Raw genomic sequence first — 19,914 nt, forward strand, 5'->3', positions numbered from 1 at the left:
TTAATAACACACAGCTTGTACATGAGTTATACTTCAAATATAGGACATAGAATATACAGCAGCAACAAAAAATGGCAACAATCCTTCCTGCATGATAACTGTTACATGCAACAGTCTAAAAAATACACCAAGCATACTTATGTGGCACATAACATTTAGAAGCAACATCTCATGTTACCTTTTTGTAGAGCTATTTTACGGTAAAAGAGGAAGAATAAGAATAGAAAACATGTCTGCTTTCCTCCGGAAATAGCACCACCATTGCTTTTACTTGAGCCTGAGCTACAATACCACACATAGCCTATGGACAACATTGGTAATGTTCTTGAAAATAAATATATCATTTTTTTATTAGCTATTTATATTTTTATTCATTTATTTATTAATTAACCCTTTTACATGAAGTGTCACGTCAGTCCTATCTTCAACTGGCAGCATTTGGGGGTAGAAAATTTTGTAATTATTAGATTTGGGCATTTGCCTCTATCCACAAACACAAAAAAAGTTGGGCAGGTGTGAAAACATTTTGGGTTTTACATTTAAGAAGAGTAAACAAAACATTAGTAAAGGGTAAAAGATGGATATTTTCTCTTACTGCCCATCTGATACAACTGTATTGTTTTAAATGGGCAGATATGGAATGAACCATTTCTAATGTCTATAAGCATGCAGATATGTTGTATTGCCTTGCATAGATTATTCTCTATTGCAGTTTGGCTGATAGTTTGTCACAAACAAAAACTCTTTGATAATCTATTGAAAATACACCAAGGCCACACCACCTTTTGTGGTGTTTTGACATCGTTGGAGAAATTTAATTATAATCCGGTGGCTTAGTAGACAAAAGGCATGCTTAGAATTAAATAAAAAAAATCCCAAGTAAATCGACTAACCAACTAATAGTTGTTAAAACTTAGACAGGCACACATATATAAATATATTGATGTATTTTATTTTATGTATGCACTTTTATCTGTAATTAAGAAAAAATCTGCCGTTTGTTTGGGGGGCACTATTTTTTGCACTTGGAAACACAATAAATAGACCAGTGGTCCCAGTGGCTGGACCCCCGCAATCAGACATTTTTCCCTCTATGTTATTTAGGGGCTTGTTTAATTTTGCCTAACTGCACTACAATATTTTTTTCATATATAACTGTACAGCCTCCAAATCCAAAGAGGGGTCACTTACTATAATCGGTGCTGTGGTTCCCAAAATATTGGCTGGCAAAGTTCCGCTTCTGAATTCAGGGAGTGGCGCGCAGGAGGTGGGGTCCCGCCAGCTGTCCGCCCCTGCTTCTTTCCATCTTCTCAATCAGCCGTCCCCTTAGTTAGCATATTCATATTCTGTGACTCTACGTCCTAGTGATGTGAGTCACATATCCCATGAGCGCTGCACTCTGTTGGTTAAGCGCATGCGCCAGGCAGCTCTACAGCTCTCACATGACTGCTTTCAGCAGTCAGAGCTCAGGACATGAGAGCTGTATGTAAACTGCATGCGCTCTACCGACAGCGCAGCACTCACGTGACATGCGACTCACATCACTAAGACATAGAGTCGCAGAATATGAATATGCTAACTAAGGGAACAGCTGCTTGAGAAGACAGAAAGAAGCAGAGGCGGCAAGCCTCCTGTGCGCGACTCCCTGTATTCAGAAGGGGAACTTCCCCAGCCAATATTTCGGGAATCACAGCACAGATTATAGTATGTGACCCCTCTTTGGATATCATGTCACCCACACTATGACCAAGTGTATTGGGTTTAGTGTGGGCAATCAAGGTGACAGTTTTCCTGTAAACATGTGTCTGCCTAGCTTACATGCCCGTGATTGTGGTTTTAATCATCCTTAGCATTACTTGCCTGTTGTCTGCATTCCTGACCTGACTTTTTATCTGACCTCTCTTATGCTGGCTGATTTGGACCGAAACCTTGATTTGACCCTCACTTGTTCAGTGTTTTGATTCTGGCTCTGATTTTGTACTGTGCTTTCCTCTTTATTTTGACCCTCTGGCTTGTCCCTGATTTTCCCTCTGGTTATTCTGATTTGCTTCTTGTCGTGTCTGTGTATTGCCTAGTGAGTCTAGTTCTGTACGAATCCCTATGACATTGTATAAGAATATATAAGCAGTAAAAATTGATAAGCAGACCCCTATATGCAGTAAAAGCATAAGAACACAAAGTAAAATTTCAGGGTTTATGCAACATTGTGGAAGCTTTGATACAATTTCAAGCATTTTAAACATCCCAAAATATTGGGTGGGGACATAGTCTTAGGCTGGAATTACACACAGTATTTTTAGCCTTATTTTGGTCCTTATATTGGTATGTATTTTTACCAAACCTAGTGGGTTTAGAAAACAAATAGGGGAATGCAATAAAATTGCTCCCCTGATAAATCCTCACCCATTGTGATTCCTCTCACTGGCCTTTTATTAGTTGGCTGTTGTGATGCCTGTATAATAACTATGTGCCTGCTGCACCCAATCACTGCTGCAGTGGCTGATGCCAGTGCTTGTTGCAACAGTCACATGGGTATACAGGCATGTTATCGTTGTAGCAAAATAGGCAAAAATAGTAGTAAGCACACGGTTTCTGAGATTTTTCAGGCATTTTGTTATTTTATGGCATCTTTTTCCTTAAAGGCAATTTTTTCCGACAGCAGTCACTTTTAATGACATGGTTTTAACCTAATTGAGGAATTATTAGTTTATGTCTTTATTTTTATGATACTTAATATAGTAAGATGACAGGGGTATTTCCACCCAAGAAAAAAATAAATAAATTCTTCTCACCTGTCTCGATTCCCCACAGCTGCTGTTCCAACATTCCCTGGTCCCCGATGTTTACCACTGCTTCCTGGTTCCTTTGACGTGTCATAGTTCAGTGAGTGACTGGCCAGGATGGTCCCTACTGCAGTCAATGATTGGCTGAATCCGCAGGTCCTGAAGGGTCAGCATTTCACAGGAACGAGGAAACAGCAGTGAGTGGTAGGGGCTAGGAGCTGTCAGAACAGCAGCTGCTAAGGGTTCATGGAAGGTGTATAATTTCTTTCTTGTTTTATCATCTTGTGTTATTTTCAAATTTTTCTCTATAACTAGAGAGGAGCGAACTTACAGTAATTCGCCATGAACTTCTCGGCTCGGCAGTTGCTGACTTTAGCCTGCATAAATTAGTTCAGCTTTTAGGTGCTCCGGTGGGCTGGAAAAGGGGGATACAGTCCTAGAAGACTCACTCCTAGGACTGTTTCCACCTTTTCCAGCCCACCGGAGCACCTGAAAGCTGAACTAATTTTATGCAGGCTAAAGTCAGCAACTGCCGAGCCGAGAAGTTCGTGACGAATCAAATTACTGTAAGTTCGATCATCTCTAGCTATAACATTTATGATCTATGTCATTATAACATCAAGTACGATCACCCAATAATAAAATTGGTATCACTGTATTATCGGCACCATTGCAAATAGAGATGAGCAAATTTTTGAAAAATTCGATTTGGCCAATTTGCCAAATTTTAAGAAAAAAATTTGGTTCGGTACAAATTTATTTGCGGCATATCATTATTAAAAATGGCTATTTCTGTGCTACAAAAAGCCTCAATAGGGGTGTAGAACAGTTTGCCTTGTGGTAACACGCATAGGGAGTTTGCTGTGTTAGTGAAATAATACTGTTATTCAGTATGACATGCAGATTACAGGCATTAGAATCACTGCTGCAGTGCGTCTGGATGTGGCAGCAGGGTCGGGAGAACATATGGCGTCACAATTGAAGAGATTAAAGAAATTAAAAAGATTTTTTAATTTAAATTTTATTTAATTAAAATTTATTAAAACATTTTAAAATCCTTTTTTGAGGACCCATTCTGGTGAGCATCGAGCTGGCGGTCCACTGCGAGGTGAGCTACCGCTTGTCCCACCCCCTGCCTCTCAGAAAACCCCCATGCTCTGAGTGTCAAATTGAAAAGGGAGGGACTGCAGTACCAGCAAATTGGACAGGAGCACATTCAGCTCCTGTGCTGTTGGATAAGTGGGTGCATACTGCTAGAAGTTGCTGCAGTGAAAAGCTCGTACCTATATCTTAAAATCGAGCTGGCAGTCCTCCGCGAGGCGAGCTACCACCTGTTCCAGCTCCTGACTCCCAGCGACCACACCACCCCCCAAACTGTGAAAGTGTGAATGTTTAATTTTATCAGTTATGGTTCATTGTCATCGCTCCAACCTGTTTCATTGGATTCCTGTGGTAATTCTACAAGTATTATTTGGCAACAACCATAGGGGCTCACAATTGAAAAGCTTGAAGAGATTTTTTTTTAATTTTAATGCAATATTTTGATTAGATACGCAAGTTTAATGTCCTGGGTGCCCGAGGCATTTACTTTGAACTAATACTGTATGACCACAAAACCCAATCTAACAAGGAGTCACATGGCGCCACAGTGACAGAGCCTAGAGGAGGCAGCAGCCCGACAAGACCATAGGACCTCACAATTGAAAAGATTAAGGATATTTAGTAAAATTTAAATTGAAGATTTTATATAGATTAACATTTTAAAAGTTTAATATAATGTGCCAACAGCATGAGGAGACCATATGGTGGCACAATGACACAGCATGGAGGTGGCATCAGCATGAGGAGACCATAATGTGGCAGAATGACACAGCCCGGAATTGGCGGCAGCAAGAGAAGACCATACAGTGGCAGAATGACCCAGCCTGGAGGTGAAAACAGCCTGACGAGACCATAGGGCCTCACAAATGAAAAGATTATGGACCTAAAAAGTTTTATTTAATGTGCCAGCAGCATTAGGAGACCACATGGTGGCACAATGACACAGACTGGAGGTGGCAGCAGCATGAGGTGACCATAATGTGGCAGAATGACCCAGCCTGGAGGTGGTATCAGCCTGATGAGACCATAGGGCCTCACAATTGAAAAGTTTAAAGATATTTTGTTAAATTTAAATTGAATGAAACTTTTTATCTTAATCTATTTTAAATCTTCAATGTGCCAGCAGCATGAGGAGACCACATGGCCACGGTGTGTCTGGGTCCTCTGTCTCATCTTCCTCATCACCCTGTAGCTCCACAGCCTGCTCCTGCTCCTCCTTTCCTGTCAGATGACTATAAAAACCACCCATTTTGCAAAACCTTGCCTGTGTTCCACTGTCCCCTTCCTCCTCCAGTTCAGCCCCCACAGGGCTCATGTGGCCGTGAGATGTAGGCGCCACGTCTCCAGTGCCCTGACCAGCCATCGTTTCCAACACGTGTTGTAAGAAAGGAAGCAGTAATCCCATAATCCCATAATCCTGACTAATAATGTGGCTTCCTCAAAGGGCCTGAGCAAACAGCAGGTGTCACGCATGAGTTGCCACTGGTTGACATTGAAGTTACACACTGCCATTTCCCTGTTTTTTTTGTTGGAAATAGGGAGAGGTTCCTGTGTGGGGCCACCCTTTTTAGGGCGAGTAACACTTGCCAAGAAGGGAATTAACAGTGCGAGAGTAGGGCCTTACAGGGGAAGTTTTTACCCCCACCTGTTACAATGGACCATATGTTGTTCCCTTCCACCTTATAGAGGTCTTTGCATCGCATAAATGCTTGGTGGTGTAGGTGGCACATGGTGTTTTTTGCCTTTCCTTTTGTTTGATTTAAATTTAATTTTGGTATATAAACAGTATTTTATCCTATGAAAAGTTAAGATTTAGCTAATGCATATCCTCAATACTTACTTGTGGTCTAATGCATAGGAATTTCTGTAAATGAGAGGACTATGCACTCCACTACAAACTGTATAAGGCTACAAAAACAAGTGTGTAGCTTTGGTGGCCTTTCACAGTAAAGGACACCATGTAAGTGTATGTACAGTTTACACTTATGAGAGGTGAACAATACGCTCAACTTAAAACTGTATAGGGCTACAGAAACAAGTGTGTAGCTTTGGCTGGCTTTTCACAATAACTAAGCTCAAATTAGTTTTTCAGGAAGAAAAAAACGTACACCACATAGGTGTACATACAGTTTACATATGAGAGGTGGACAATACGCTCCGCTTAAAACTGTATAAGGCTACAGAAACAAGTGTGTAGCTTTGGCTGGCCTTTCACAGTAACTGGGCCCAAATTAGTTTAACAGGAAATTATATAAAGGACACTACGTAGGTGTACGTACAGTTTAAACTTATGAGAGGAGGACTATATGCTCCACTACAAACTGCATAAGGCTACAAAAAAGTGTATAGCTTTGGCTGGCCATTCACAGTAACTAGGCCCAAATTAGTTTTTCAGGGGAAAAAGAACTTACACCACGTACAGTAGGTGTACGTATAGTTTACCCTTAAATGAGGTGGACAATACGCTCTGCTTAAAACTGTATTAGGCTAAAGAAACAAGTGTGTAGCTTTGGCTGGCCTTTCACAGTAACTAGGCCCAAATTAGTTTTACAGGAAAAAAAAAAACATACACCTATGTATGCACAGGTTACACTTATGAGAGGACAATAAGCTCCACTACGCAACCTGTATTAGGCACGGTAATCAGGTGAATATGGCTTTTGGTGCACACCCTGGCCACTGTTAGCTTTAGAGTTGTTGTACATGGTACACCCAACTGCAGCAGTAGAGAATCGCTGTGTAGTAGAGCCCAGTACAGTATTATTAGGCACTAATAGCAGAGCCCAGTACAGTATTATCAGGCACTAATAGCAGGTGACAATGGCTTTTAGTGCTAAGCTAACTGGCCCCTATAAGTTTTAGAGTTGCTGTACACCCCACTGCAGCAGTACAGAATCACTGTGTAGTAGAGCCCCGTACAGTATTAGGCACTAATAGCAAGTGACAATGGCTTTTAGTGCTCTGCCTAACTGGCACCTATAAGCTTTAGAGTTGCTGTACACCCCACTGCAGCAGTAGAGTCACTGTGTATTACACCCAAAAGTGTACTCTCTCTCTCCCCCTTCCCTGTCAGTGCTTTTCTGCGGGGATTTTGGCTTGTGCTGAATCGCTGCTGTCAAGCTGTTTTTCTGTGCAAAAAACACACTGCTCTATCTCTCCCTGCAATGAAACGCTCTCTCAGAAATAAATAAAATTCTGAAATGGCTGGCCGCAGGATGGCTGCCGATTATATAGGGCTGTGACATCACAGGGGTGGCTGGCTGCTGATAGGCTGCATGTGATTCAGGGTCATCCCGCCTACCCGCCTTCCCAGAGTTCCTTGCCCTATGTCCTCACATGTGGATTGCCATTTTAGATGCCCTGGAGCCTGGACCGCTCTAAATGGAGTTTAATAAAAGCGATTCGTGCAATCGAATCGCGGCAATATTCGGTTGTGAAGCAAATTATTCCTGAAATTCGTAACAAATTCAGATTCGTCAAATTTGATTCGCTCATCCCTAATTGCAAATACCATGTGCAGAAGATTTTTTTAGCAGAGCTTTATAGTTTTGAAAATTTCTCTAAACAGAAGAATTCTTGCCACTAATAATTACTAATATGCATTTCCAAACAAACACTCTAATTCTCCATGAAGCAAGTAAAAGCTGACACATAGTTATGTGAATTTTTACTCACATACATCATAAGTATTAGATCACCAGCTTGTGGTTTTGGCAGTTAATTGCATAAAGTTTTCCATTTATCTAAACTTTATCTTACACTACTACATAACAGCTGTATTGTTGCTTCTAAAGCAGAGGGCCCCTGGAGAAAGTCGCCACTTTTGCTCATTAGTTTCAATGGATTGATGCACATTACTAATAATACTAGGAATGTAACTGCTGTCAATTATAATTGGACATAATAAGTTACTCGACACAAAGCGTTACCTACCAAACAATTTTGCATAAGAGTATTAACTTTTTTTTATTATTATTAAAAAATTATGTCACCGCTACAAGTAAGTATTCATCTATCACAATACATACATCATGACAGTAGTGGAGTCAGTAAGCCTGGAGCTCTAAAGATTTCCATAACTATAGACTACCAACAATGTCTTCCTGCTATGCCAAACCGATGTTTCTCCTCAATGAAATCTTTTGACACAATATTCAAAACAAATGGTCATTAAAATAATTGTGTGTAAAATGATGCATTAGAGACAGAGACATAACTTAACATTCCTGGACCCCAATGCAAAATCTGTAACAGGGCCCCTCAACTTGTGATAGCATTGGTATGCTAAAAGAACAGTAAGGCCATTTCATGTACCAGAATCCTCTGCAGTTAATATGCTTATTGCCTTGAAATGCACACAGTGATATCATGGCTTAGGATTCTTGCCCACATCTATTACATACAATACTATCTAATAATAAAAATATTGACAAATGCACAGGCAATAAACAAAGATATCGGTTTACAGGAATTATAAACAGTGATGTTTTTAGCAAAGGGTTAACAACCATAGTGAAGCAACAGAACAGCAATGATTCACACAGTGATGTGACAGTGCAGAGATATATACAGTGATGACACAATGCAATAACAAAAAAATGAATGGTGTCCTTGTGGATCATTTATAAAGACAGTACTGTCAAAGCATCAGTGAGCTAACATTTCAATGCTGTCACAATATAGGGTTGTTGCTCACGCTAATGTCAAAGTAGGGGCCCGGATAGCCAGGGCCACCATCAGGAGGGAACAGGCAGTACCCATGTAAGGGGCATCGGTCCCCGGTGCCGGCTGGCAGGATGTGTGAATGACCTGAACATCCCTGTGTCCCAAAATATCCTTTCGGGACACAGGGATGCCCGGGTTATTCAGGGATGTCCGGGTTACTCACAGACCACGGTCACTTTAAATTCGCAAAGGTGGCTCAGGAGGCAGTGTGCATATTAACATCAGTAACGTCACGTTAGTGATGTGCACCCAGTCTGGAGGAGCGGTGCGGAACAGAAGAAGGAGGACGTGCGGGCTGGCAAGTTTCCAGCACCTGGGCAGCTTCAGAGCTATGATCACTGCTTCTACGGCCCGGGGACCTGCTGCTATGGCCCATAGACCACAGCAGTAGATGGTGACCTGGACCGGAGGAGCAGTGATCAGAGCCCTGGAGCAATGCAGTACACAGACATAGTGCATCCTGCCATATACTGTATATGGCTGGAAGTAGTAAGTCTGTGAAGGGCCTACAGCTATATATGGGGGTCTACAAATATATATGGGGGCACGGGGGGAGGGGAATTCTAGAAATATTTATGGGGGCATGAAGGGATTCTAGAAATGTTTATGGGGGCATAGAGAGGGAAGTCTAGAAATGTATATGGGGTACAGAGGGGGAAAGTCTAGAAATGCTATCTGGGGGCACAGTGGAGGGTCTACAAATATATATGGGGCATGGGGGATTATAGAAATGTTTTCTTTGGGGCACAGAGGGGGTCTAGAAATGTATATTTTGAGCACAAAGGGGGGGGAGTCTAGAAATGATATATGGAGGCACAGAGGGGGTCTAAAAATGGTATATGGGGGCACAGAGCGGGGTATAGAAATGGTATATGGGGCATGGAGGGGGGTCAGAAATGTTTATGGGGGCACAAAGGGGGAAGTCAAGAAGTATATATGGGCACAGGAGGTCTACAAATATGGGGGCACAGATGGGGGTCCACAAATCTATAAGGGGGCACAAAGAGGGGTTTATAAATCTGTATGGGGGCACAGAGGGGCCTATAAGTATATGAGGACACAAAGCAGGCGCTATTGTTGTGTGGGGCCATACACATGGGGAGTTTGTAAAGTGGTGTGTATTGTTCTGCAGAAAGGGGCCTAAAATGTTTGGCTGGCTGCTCTGACAGGTTCCGTGAAGTCACAGCAAAGAGAAGTCTTCACAATGGCCCAGGTCAGAGAAGGGAAAAAAATAAAATAAAATTAACAACTTCGATCAGAGAAGACGTTGTCTGTAAATCCCTTATGTAACTGTAATCACTTATACTGTCTGCAGAGCGCTTGCTGGTATCAAACTGTGCAAGGGAAAAAATAGTGATTTTCCCCCAGCAACCAAACGCAGCTCAGCTAACGACCTAACGATTGGCTGTTGTGGGAAAATCTCTCTATTTTTTCCCTCATACAGTTTAATAAATCTGGGCCAGTATGTGGGAATATTGGCCAATTTTAGGGTGGTTTCATAGAAACCAGAATAGGGTATATTAGATTATATCATTAGAAAAAAAAATTTGGGGTGGACTTGGCGGTGGGCCACAGGGAGCCAAGGCCCTAAGCTGTGTAAGGGGCCACGGAATTTCTGATGGCAGCCCTGCTGATAGCAAGCACTGAAATTATACAGAATTGTTACTGGACGCACACAGTAATATCACAGCATAGCAATAATACACACAGTGAAGTCACAGAACAGGTTTAGAAAACAGTGATGCCATAAGTAAATGGTAAGGATCACAATTACATCACAACAAAGAGGATATGTACACAACATTATAATACAAGCATTATTACTCTCCTTCCTTAAAAGGATACTCACTTCTATTACTCACTTCTAGTAATTACTTCTATTTAAAAATCTTAATCCTTCCAGTACTTATCAGCTGCTGTATAATATAGACAAAAGTTCTTTCCTTTTTGAATTACCATATATACTCGAGTATAAGCCGACCCGAATATAAGCCGAGGCCCCTAATTTCACCCCAAAAACCCAGGAAAAGTTATTGACTCGAATATAAGCCTAGGGTGGGAAATACATCACCCCCCCCTGTCATCATCCAGACCCCCGTCATTAACACCCTCATCATCATCACCCTGTCATCATCCCCCCTTCATCATCACTGCCTGTCATCATCCCCCCTTCATCATCACCCTGTCATCATCCCCCCTTCATCATCATTACCCTGTCATCATCCCCCCCTTCATCATCATTACCCTGTCATCATACCACACCACCCCCTTCATCATCGCCGCTTGTCAATGTCTGATTTAACAGTGGTCTTCAACCTGCGGACCTCCAGATGTTCCAAAACTACAGCTCCCAGCATGCCCGGACAGCCATCGGCCATCTGGAGGTCCGCAGGTTGAAGACCACTGCCCGGGCCTTCGTCATCATACAGACCCCCTCCCCCTCATGAACATTCCTGTGCGTCGTCGTCAAGGCAACGCCATTATTCCGGGGCCAGGCCCGAAGCGCGGAGAAGAGGCACCCCTGGTGAAGATGGACAGCCCAGAACGACTATCCCTCCCCACCGGACGGTCCCTGCAGCACAGTTGGCCCGGACCAGCTCACCCTAACGTCCCGCCGAGCGGAGGTGAGAACAAAACTAAAGGGGGGAGGGGGTCTGGGTGATGACGAAGGCCCGGGCAGTGGTCTTCAACCTGCCGACCTCCAGATGTTTCAAAACTACAACTCCCAGCATGCCCGGACAGCCGAAGGTTGAAGACCACTGAGGGAGGAGAATTCACTCGAGGGGGGTGTTTTCAGCACGAAAAATCATGCTGAAAAACTCGGCTTATACTCGAGTATATAAGGTAATTGTCTGTCTGTCCACAGTGCTCTCTGCTGACACCTCTGTCCATATCAGGAACTGTCCAGAGCAGGAACAATTCCCCATAGCAGACCTGACCTGCTCTGGACAGTTCCTGACATGGACAGAGGTGTCAGCAGAGAGCACCGTGGACAGACAGAAAATAAATTCAAAAAGGAAAGAACTTCCTCTGTATTATACAGCATCTGATAAGTACTGGAAGGATTAAATAGAAGTAATTTACACTTTCTGGCACCAGTTGATTAAAAAAAATGTTTTACCCCTTTAACCAACACATTTCTCCAGAGTACATATATATTAATGTTTCAAAATTATAAAATATTTTTCATATTCTAATGTTCTATGGCAAGAAGATAACTATCATGGGGTGAAAATCATTCAACAATCCTACTTTATCGCAATGTTTGAATCTATAGTCCTCTATATGAATCAGAAATGGCCACAAAAATGTTAAAAGATACGGTTGGACTGGATGAGAAATCCAGCAACGGCCTTTGGGGCAGACAACTAATTGGTGTGCTTTGTGGTAAGGAGGGCATCTGATGGCTGGCATGTGTGTGATTGGGTATGCTGCCCTGTGATTGTCTAGGATTGGAGCCTGTTTTTTTTGTTTCTACTCTTTATGAGGGGAATTCATCAAGCTTTATAGATCTTTTTTTTTTTTATCTAAAATTGTCGCATCAAAAGTCTTAGTCACTTCTCCTGCAACTTTTGAGCGACAGTAGCCATAGATCAAATCTTAAACTGAACTAGAGTTTGCAGTGCTTTAGACTATTTTTATCCAGTGGTGATCAATTCATGATGTGTGAATTTTCGCACAAAAGTCGCGGTTCCCGTCCTTTACTCACTAACCCACACTAATTTACTTCAGCCCTGAAAAGTACTCTAAACGCCTGCACAAGCCCCACTCAACTGTAAATTCTGCACGGATATTCTACCATGTGAATACATACTCAATTTTCCTAAAGTTAAGTCCCTGGTAAGAGATTAACTGAAGATTAGAGCTCCCTTAGGATGCAGGGGACTCAACTAATTTTATCTTTCATTGAACAGGTTTTGTTAAAGGGTTTATCCAGGAAAAAGTTTTTATATATAGCAACTGGCTCCAGAAAGTTAAACAGATTTGCAAATTACTTCTATTTAAAAATCTTAATCCTTTCCGTACTTATGAGCTGCTGAAGTTGAGTCGTTCTTTTCTGTCTAAGTGCTCTCTGATGACACCTGTCTCGGGAACTGCCCAGAGTAGAAGCAAATCCCCATAGCAAACCTCTTCTGCTCTGTGCAGTTCCCGAGACAAGCTGAGATGTCAGCAGAGAGCACTGTTGCCAGACAGAAAAGAACAACTCAACTTCAGCAGCTGATAATCGGTTTAACTTTCTGGAGCCAGTTGATTTGTGGTAAACTACTGCCAGGGATATGGTCATTTTCTCCACCTGAAATTTCTAAATGGATGGACAGCTCAACAACAAAAATTGTATGATGTTAACTGGGTACACCTGTACCCGCAGGTGTAGTAAATAGAGATGAGCGAACCGAAGCTGACGAACCCAAATTCGTTACGAATTTCATGAAAAATTTGAGAATATCGCTGTGATTGTATAGCTCAAATCGCTTCCTTAAACTCCATTTTACAGCATTCAAGGCTATTGGAGACCTAAAATGGCGGATCCACATGTGAGTATATGGGGCAGGGGATTATGGGAGGGCGGGAAACAGCGGCGGGAATGAAGGTAGGCGGGCTGACCCTGAATCCCATGTGAGATGCAGCCTATCAGTGTTCACTGACCCCTGTGATGTCACAGCCCCTATATAATCGGCGGCCATCTTGCCTCTCTTCATTTAATCTATGCACTCAGATAGAGAGAACGGGACTGCGTGTGTCTGACTAGCTTATACCACAGTGTTACAGTGCAACTGCTAGTCACATCAGCATTGGGTAAAGACAGGAGTGCAGTGCTTTGGTGTTCTCACTGAGAAGGATCTTTGATATATTTTTTTTTTATTGTGGCGCTGCACTGTTGGGTCCTGCTGCTGTTCACAAATACGTTATTTTTCAGCGGACTGTAGTGCATTTGTCTGCCCTCATACATGCATACCACATGCATACATCAAAGCCGTCTACTATTCTGTATCTGTAACAAGTCTAGATACAAAGAAAGTCCTGACTCCTGTCAAAAGTAATCACCTGCTGGTGTTTTAAAAAAATAGATTTTTTTCTGCGTATTGTTGCGCATATTTCTGCCCTCATCAGTGCATACTTCATACGTATATCCAAGTATTGTACCATTTTGTACCTGTTAATCTGTCAAGGGCCTACATACTGTGAAAGTCCAAACAATAGTACTCACCGGCTGGTGTTTTACAAAAATACAGATTTTTTTCTGCGTATTGTTGTGCATATTACTGCCCTCATCAGTGCATACCGCATACCTACATCTAATTAGTGTACCATTTTGTACCTGTTAATCTGTCAAGGGCCTACATACTGTGAAAGGAGAGCCATAAGTAATCAACTGCTGCTGTTCTAGACAAATACTGTTTAAAGAGTAGTGTAGCGTATTGTAATATCCTCATATACGCACTAAGTATGTCAGGCAGAGAAGTGCCAGGATGTGCACAGAGGAGTGGCAGAGGCCTAAATACTTTAGGCAGAGTTGGCAGCAGACTAGGGGCGAGTGACAGCAGGAGTCGCAGCAAGAGGCCTGAGCTCCCGTTATCAGCCAGCGGTCGTGTCTCGACCAGCAACCCATCTGCCATCGTTGATTGGTTAACACGCTCATCTGCTTCATCACAAGTGACATCTTGTCAACAGTCAACAGTCGGTGGGTTCCTCAGACACAACCCTCAGTTGGCATGGCCCGGGAGCAGTCCCTGTTCTCCCACTGCCTTTGTCCTATGCTGTTCCCTCTCCTAGAGAAGTATCTTATTCTGTGGGTTCAGCTCCACTATTCACTGAGGACGATCTAATAGAGGACAGTCAGCAGCTACAGCCCAGCCAAGAAGGGGAGGAGACATGCGCCGCTTGCTCCACTAGGAGGCCAAGTAGGGATGCGGCGAGTGACGTGGGAGGCGGTGTTGCCAGGGTTCAGGGTCCTGAAGCAGACACTGTTGGGGAACCTGAGGAGGACATCAGTGACGTGCAGACAACTGTTGATGATGATGAAGCCGATCATCATCAGGAGAAGAGAGTTGCAGGTTGCCCTCAAGGTGGCAGCTGAGCCAGCAAGGCGGTAGCATGGTTGGCGGTCAGCATGGTGGCAGGAGTGGAAAATCTGGAGCCAAATGTGCCCGGGGGAGACCACCTGTTTCGCAGCAGCCTAATTTTCCGGGAGGTAGTGGAACAGGGGTTCCTGGAGTCGGTGCCAGTAGCAGTCAATTAGTGTGGACTGTAGGTGAGAAAATCAGCTACTCGGTGGTGTGACAGTTTTCCATCAGGCATCCGGAGGAGGTTCACATAGCCACATGCAAGATATGTTGGCAGAAGGTGAAGCGTGGCCAGGGTCCCAATGTCGGCACCATAGCCCTGCGTCAACACATGCTTCGCCACCATAAAGCGGCCGGGGCGAACCGTGGCTCCGATGTAGTGGTCCAGCCTGCTGCATCACCCAGTGGCCATCCGGTCCCTCCTTCATCCAGCCAAGGCTCCAGCACGTCAGCCGAATGGAGCTGTGTGTCAAACCCTCCTCCTGTAGCTTCAGATGCTCCTGCTTCCCCCGCTTTTAGTCAGCCATTCTGGCAACAATCCATCGGCACAGCCATGTCCAAGAGACAAAGTATGCACCCACTCATCCAACGGCACAGAAGTTGAATGTGCTCCTATCCAAGTTGCTGGTGTTGCAGTCCCTCTCTTTTCAAGTGGTGGACTCTGCACCTTTCAGAGAATTGATGGCTTGTGCCGAGCAAAGGTGGAGAGTCCCAACCCGTCATTTCTTTGCGAATAAGGCAGTACCAGCCCTGCATAAGTTTGTACAAGAGAAGTTGGGCCAGTCCTTGAGCCTGTCGGTGTGTTCAAAAGTGCATGGCAGCGCCGACGTGTGGAGCTGTAACTACGGGCAGGGACAATACTTAAGGCCCACTGGGTAAATGTGGTTCCTGCACAGCCACAACAGCAACTTGGACAGGTCACATTGCTTCCTCCTCCACGCTCTCGCTCTCAGGCAGTTGATCCTGAGTGTCAGTGTGCGACTCCGCCTCCTCATCCTCCACTGTGTCCTCGGCCTCCACTGCATGTAGAAATCTCGGTGGCCCTTCATCGTACCATGTGTGTGGGGCACGGCGGTGTCAAGCTGTTCTTCACATGGTTTGCCTTGGCGAACGGAGTCACACTGGGGAGGAACTGCTAAAATTAATTCGTAAAGAAATCCGAATATGGCTTACTCCACAAAATCTGGAAATGGGAACCATGGTGACTGACAACAGGAAGAACATTGTGTCCTCGCTGCGACAAGGAAGTGTGAAACATACACCCTGCATGGCACACGTGTTGAATCTGGTTGTCAAACACTTCCTCAAGTCTTCACCCCATTTGCAAAACCTCCTGAAAATGGCAAGGAAACTGTGCATGCACTTCAGCCACTCGTACACCGCCAAGCACGCCTTCCTTGAGCTGCAGCGTCAGAACGGTATCCCACAACATAGTCTTATTTGTGACGTTGCCAATACGTTGGAATTCCACCCTCCATATGTTGGACAGACTATACAAACAAAGAAAAGCCATCACCGATTTCTTGATGATCCAAGCAGAGTATTCCCCTGTGTAACTTCAATGTGAACCAGTGGCAGCTCATACATGACACCTGCCGTTTGCTGAGGCCCTTTGAGGAAGCCACATTATTTGTAAGTCGCCTGGATAATGCAATGAACGCCATGAACGACGTAATTCCACTCCTACATTTCCTACAACAAATGATTGAAACAATGGCTGGTCACGGCAATGGAGACATTGCACCTATATCTCAAGGATACATGAGCCCTGTGGGGGCAGAACTGGAGGAGGAGGAGGAGGAGGGGCAGAGTGGAGCACAGTTTAGGTTGGATGAGATGGCCAGTGTTTCTAGTCATCGGACAGGAGAGGAGGAGCAGGAGCAGCCAGAGGAGCAGGAGGGTTATGAGGAAGGCGAGACAGAGGACCCAGACACAATGTGGCAGTATGCAGTGGAGATGGAGGCATGTAGTCTCTCCGAGTAACTGGCGCAAATGGCACGATGCATGCTCAGTTGCTTGCGTAGTGACCCCCGAATTGTCAAAATTCATCAGCGGGATGACTTCTGGATCTCCACCTTATTGGACCCTCGCTACCGTCCCAGAATGGGGGCCTTTTTTACACCCACTGAGAGGGAGGACAAACTGACCTACTATAGAGAGATCCTACGTAGGTGACATGGTCCATCCACTCACAGGTCTGACTCGGGGGGCCCTCTGCGCTCACCTTCCACTGCCATGGCTGTTGGGGAGGGGAGGGGTGGCAGGAGCAGTACCAGCTCAATCAGCAGCAGCCTGAGTCTACAGTTGCTGATGAGTAGCTTTCTTCACCCGCATAGTGAAGCAACTCATCAGCAGCAGGTAGACATGGAGCAGGACCTGAACCAGCAGGTGGTGGCATACCTTGACATTGCCATGCCAACAAACATTGAAGATCCGCTGGACTTCTGGGCAGCCAAACTTGATTTATGGATGCAACTAGCATAGTTTTCCCTGGAAAAGCTGTACTGCCCGGCCAGTAGTGTGCTATCAGAGCAGTTGTTTAGTGCGGCCGGGACCATAGTCACCCCCAAGGCGAACTCGTCTGTCCACTAAAAATGTGGAGAGACTGACGTTTGCCAAGATGAATCAGGGATGGATCAGCCAGAATTTCCATCCACCAATGCCAGATGCCTCAGAGTAGATTGACCATGCTGCTACACCAACACTTACCAATTATGGTTATGAAACCCTCTTGGGCTATCAAATAGGGTTATGAAACCCTCTTTGGTACTGTGAATGCCTGCTCCTGACTCATCCTGTGTCTTTCAGGAACTACTTGCCTCACTAACGCTTCTGGCCTTGGGCGTTTAAGTTTTTTATGTTTAGCAGTAGCATAGACTGGTTTGAGTGGCATTAGGGCCGCTCTGCCAGTGGGTCTTTCCCCCCCCGTGGGCACTGGTGTCACAGCGGTGGTGGTCGCTGCCCGGTGCTGCGCCATTTTATGCTAGGGACGTTAGGGGCCCACTCTAAATAGGTGGCTTGACGTGGCGAGTGGGCTTGTACTTTTTCATCAAAAATGTATACTAACAACCTGTTAGTTTTTGATATTATGCTGAGAAGCAATCAGATCATTATACAAGATTGTAGATGTGCACCATGTCTGTTTTCTACCCGAATTCACGCTAAATACATGCTTAATGCAAATTTCAACATTGATCTTTACATGTAAGGGGTTAGGAAACCCTCTTGGGTACTGCGAATGCTTGCGCCTGACTCATCCTGTGTCTTTCAGGAACTTCTTGCCTCACTGATGCTTCTGGCCTTCGGCCTTTAATTTTTGGAAGCTTAGCAATAGCTAACACATGCTTAATGCTATTTTCAACAATGATTTTTAAATTTTCGGCGCTCTGCCAGGGCCGTCGCCTACCCCGCCAGGGCCGATCCGAGCACCTCACTAGACCATCCAATCGGTAGTAGAGACAGGCGGTTTGTACAAAGGGCTGGGACTTAATGAACCAGAGCTTATGACCCGCACTTAGTTGGAATTCTTCTTTCATGGCAAATAATTGCAATCCCCGATCCCTATCACAAACAGGGTTAAGCGGGTTACCCGCACTTGTCGGTAAAGGATAGACACACGCTGGTCCGTTCAGTGTAGCGCGCGTGCAGCCCCGGACATCTGAGGGCCTCTGAGGGCATCACACACCTGTTATTGCTCGATCTCGCGATTGCTTGTGCAATGTAAGGGGTTATGAAAGCCTCTTGGGTACTGCTGATGCCTACTCCTGACTGCTCCTGTGTCTTTCAGGAACTATTTGCCTTCATGATGCTTCTGGGCTTGGGCCTTTAATTTTAGGATTTGTGAAATAGATACATACATGCTTAAAGGGGTTATCCAGGAAAAAACTTATATATATATATCAACTGGCTCCAGAAAGTTAAACAGATTTGTAAATTACTTCTATTATAAAATCTTAATCCTTTCAGTACTTTTGAGCTTCTGAAGTTAAGGTTGCTCTTTTCTGTCTAAGTGCTCTCTGATGACACTTGACACTTAGACAGAAAAGAACAACATTAACTTCAGAAGCTCATAAGTACTGAAAGGATTAAGATATTTTAATAGAAGTAATTTAAAAATCTGTTTAACTTTCTGGAGCCAGTTGATATATATAAAAAAAAGTTTTTTCCTGGATAACCCATTTAATTAAAATTTCAACATTTATGGTGCAATGTATGGGGTTATTAAACCCTCTTGGGTACAGTTTTTTTTTCAAATTTTCTGATAATTTTCTCAGTAATAAACTTGAATTTTCCAGAATAATAATCATTACACCATTGAACGCTTGTTGTGTGTGATTTTTTAATAAAAATTTTCAAAAATAATGCGGAGATGGATGAACTCTGCTTCTTTATTTCAGAAAACATTACTTTAGAGAAGAATGTCTTTTTGTGGTCCACCGTCCTGCATTGTAGAGTGTTCTGAATTCTTGGATATGCACTTGTTCTTAAACAAAGGTACAAAAAAAAAAGGGTTGGTCAGGGTAATTTAGACGTTGCGCCTACATCTCACAGCCACATGAGCCCTGTGGGGGGCTTGTTGGATTTGGTCCTTCGTACCCACACGCTGGGCTCTGGGACACTCAAAGTTTGATTTAAATTTCAAATAAAAAAATCAGACATTTCAATGGTTTCCTCATGCATCAGCCAACTCCAGGCTGTGTCATTCAGGCAATATATGGTTTACTGATGCCGCAGCTGGGCCTGGGTCTGGGAAATTCAAATTTTCTCATAGGTAGCACCCGTTATTCAAAATCTTCGGTTTAAATTTCTAAATTCATCTTTTAATCTTAGGGATTGTGAAGACCTAGTGCATTCTCATGCTGCTGGCAACTCCGGGCTGTGCCATTCATCCACTATATGGTCTCCTTATGCTGCCAACACCTCCATGCTGTGTCATTCAGCCACTATATGGTGTCCTCATGCTTCAGCCTCATCCAAGCTGTGTCATTCCACCACTATATGGTGTCCTCATGCTGCCAACACCTCCACGCTGTGCCATTCAGCCACTATATGGTCTCTTCACACTGATGCCACCACCAGGCTCTGTCATTGTGCTGCTGTGCGGCAGTGATTCTAAAAGCGATGCCGGTAATCTGCATGTTATTCTGAATAACAGTATTATTTCACTAACCCAGCACACTCCATATGCGTCTTAGAACACAGCAAAGTGTTCTATACCCCTATAGAGGCTGTATGTAGGC

General features: G+C 44.0%; 1 protein-coding gene across 5 annotated transcripts in view; it reads right to left on the minus strand.

The window, feature by feature from the left end:
• The window catches only part of PTPRQ (protein tyrosine phosphatase receptor type Q), a 447,893-nt gene that overhangs the window by 132,593 nt on the left and 295,386 nt on the right, over nt 1-19,914 (minus strand). The gene's annotated exons all lie outside the window — the stretch shown is intronic.

Source organism: Hyla sarda, chromosome 4 (genome assembly GCF_029499605.1).
Source record: "Hyla sarda isolate aHylSar1 chromosome 4, aHylSar1.hap1, whole genome shotgun sequence".
In the NCBI taxonomy this organism is placed as follows: Eukaryota; Metazoa; Chordata; class Amphibia; order Anura; family Hylidae; genus Hyla; species Hyla sarda.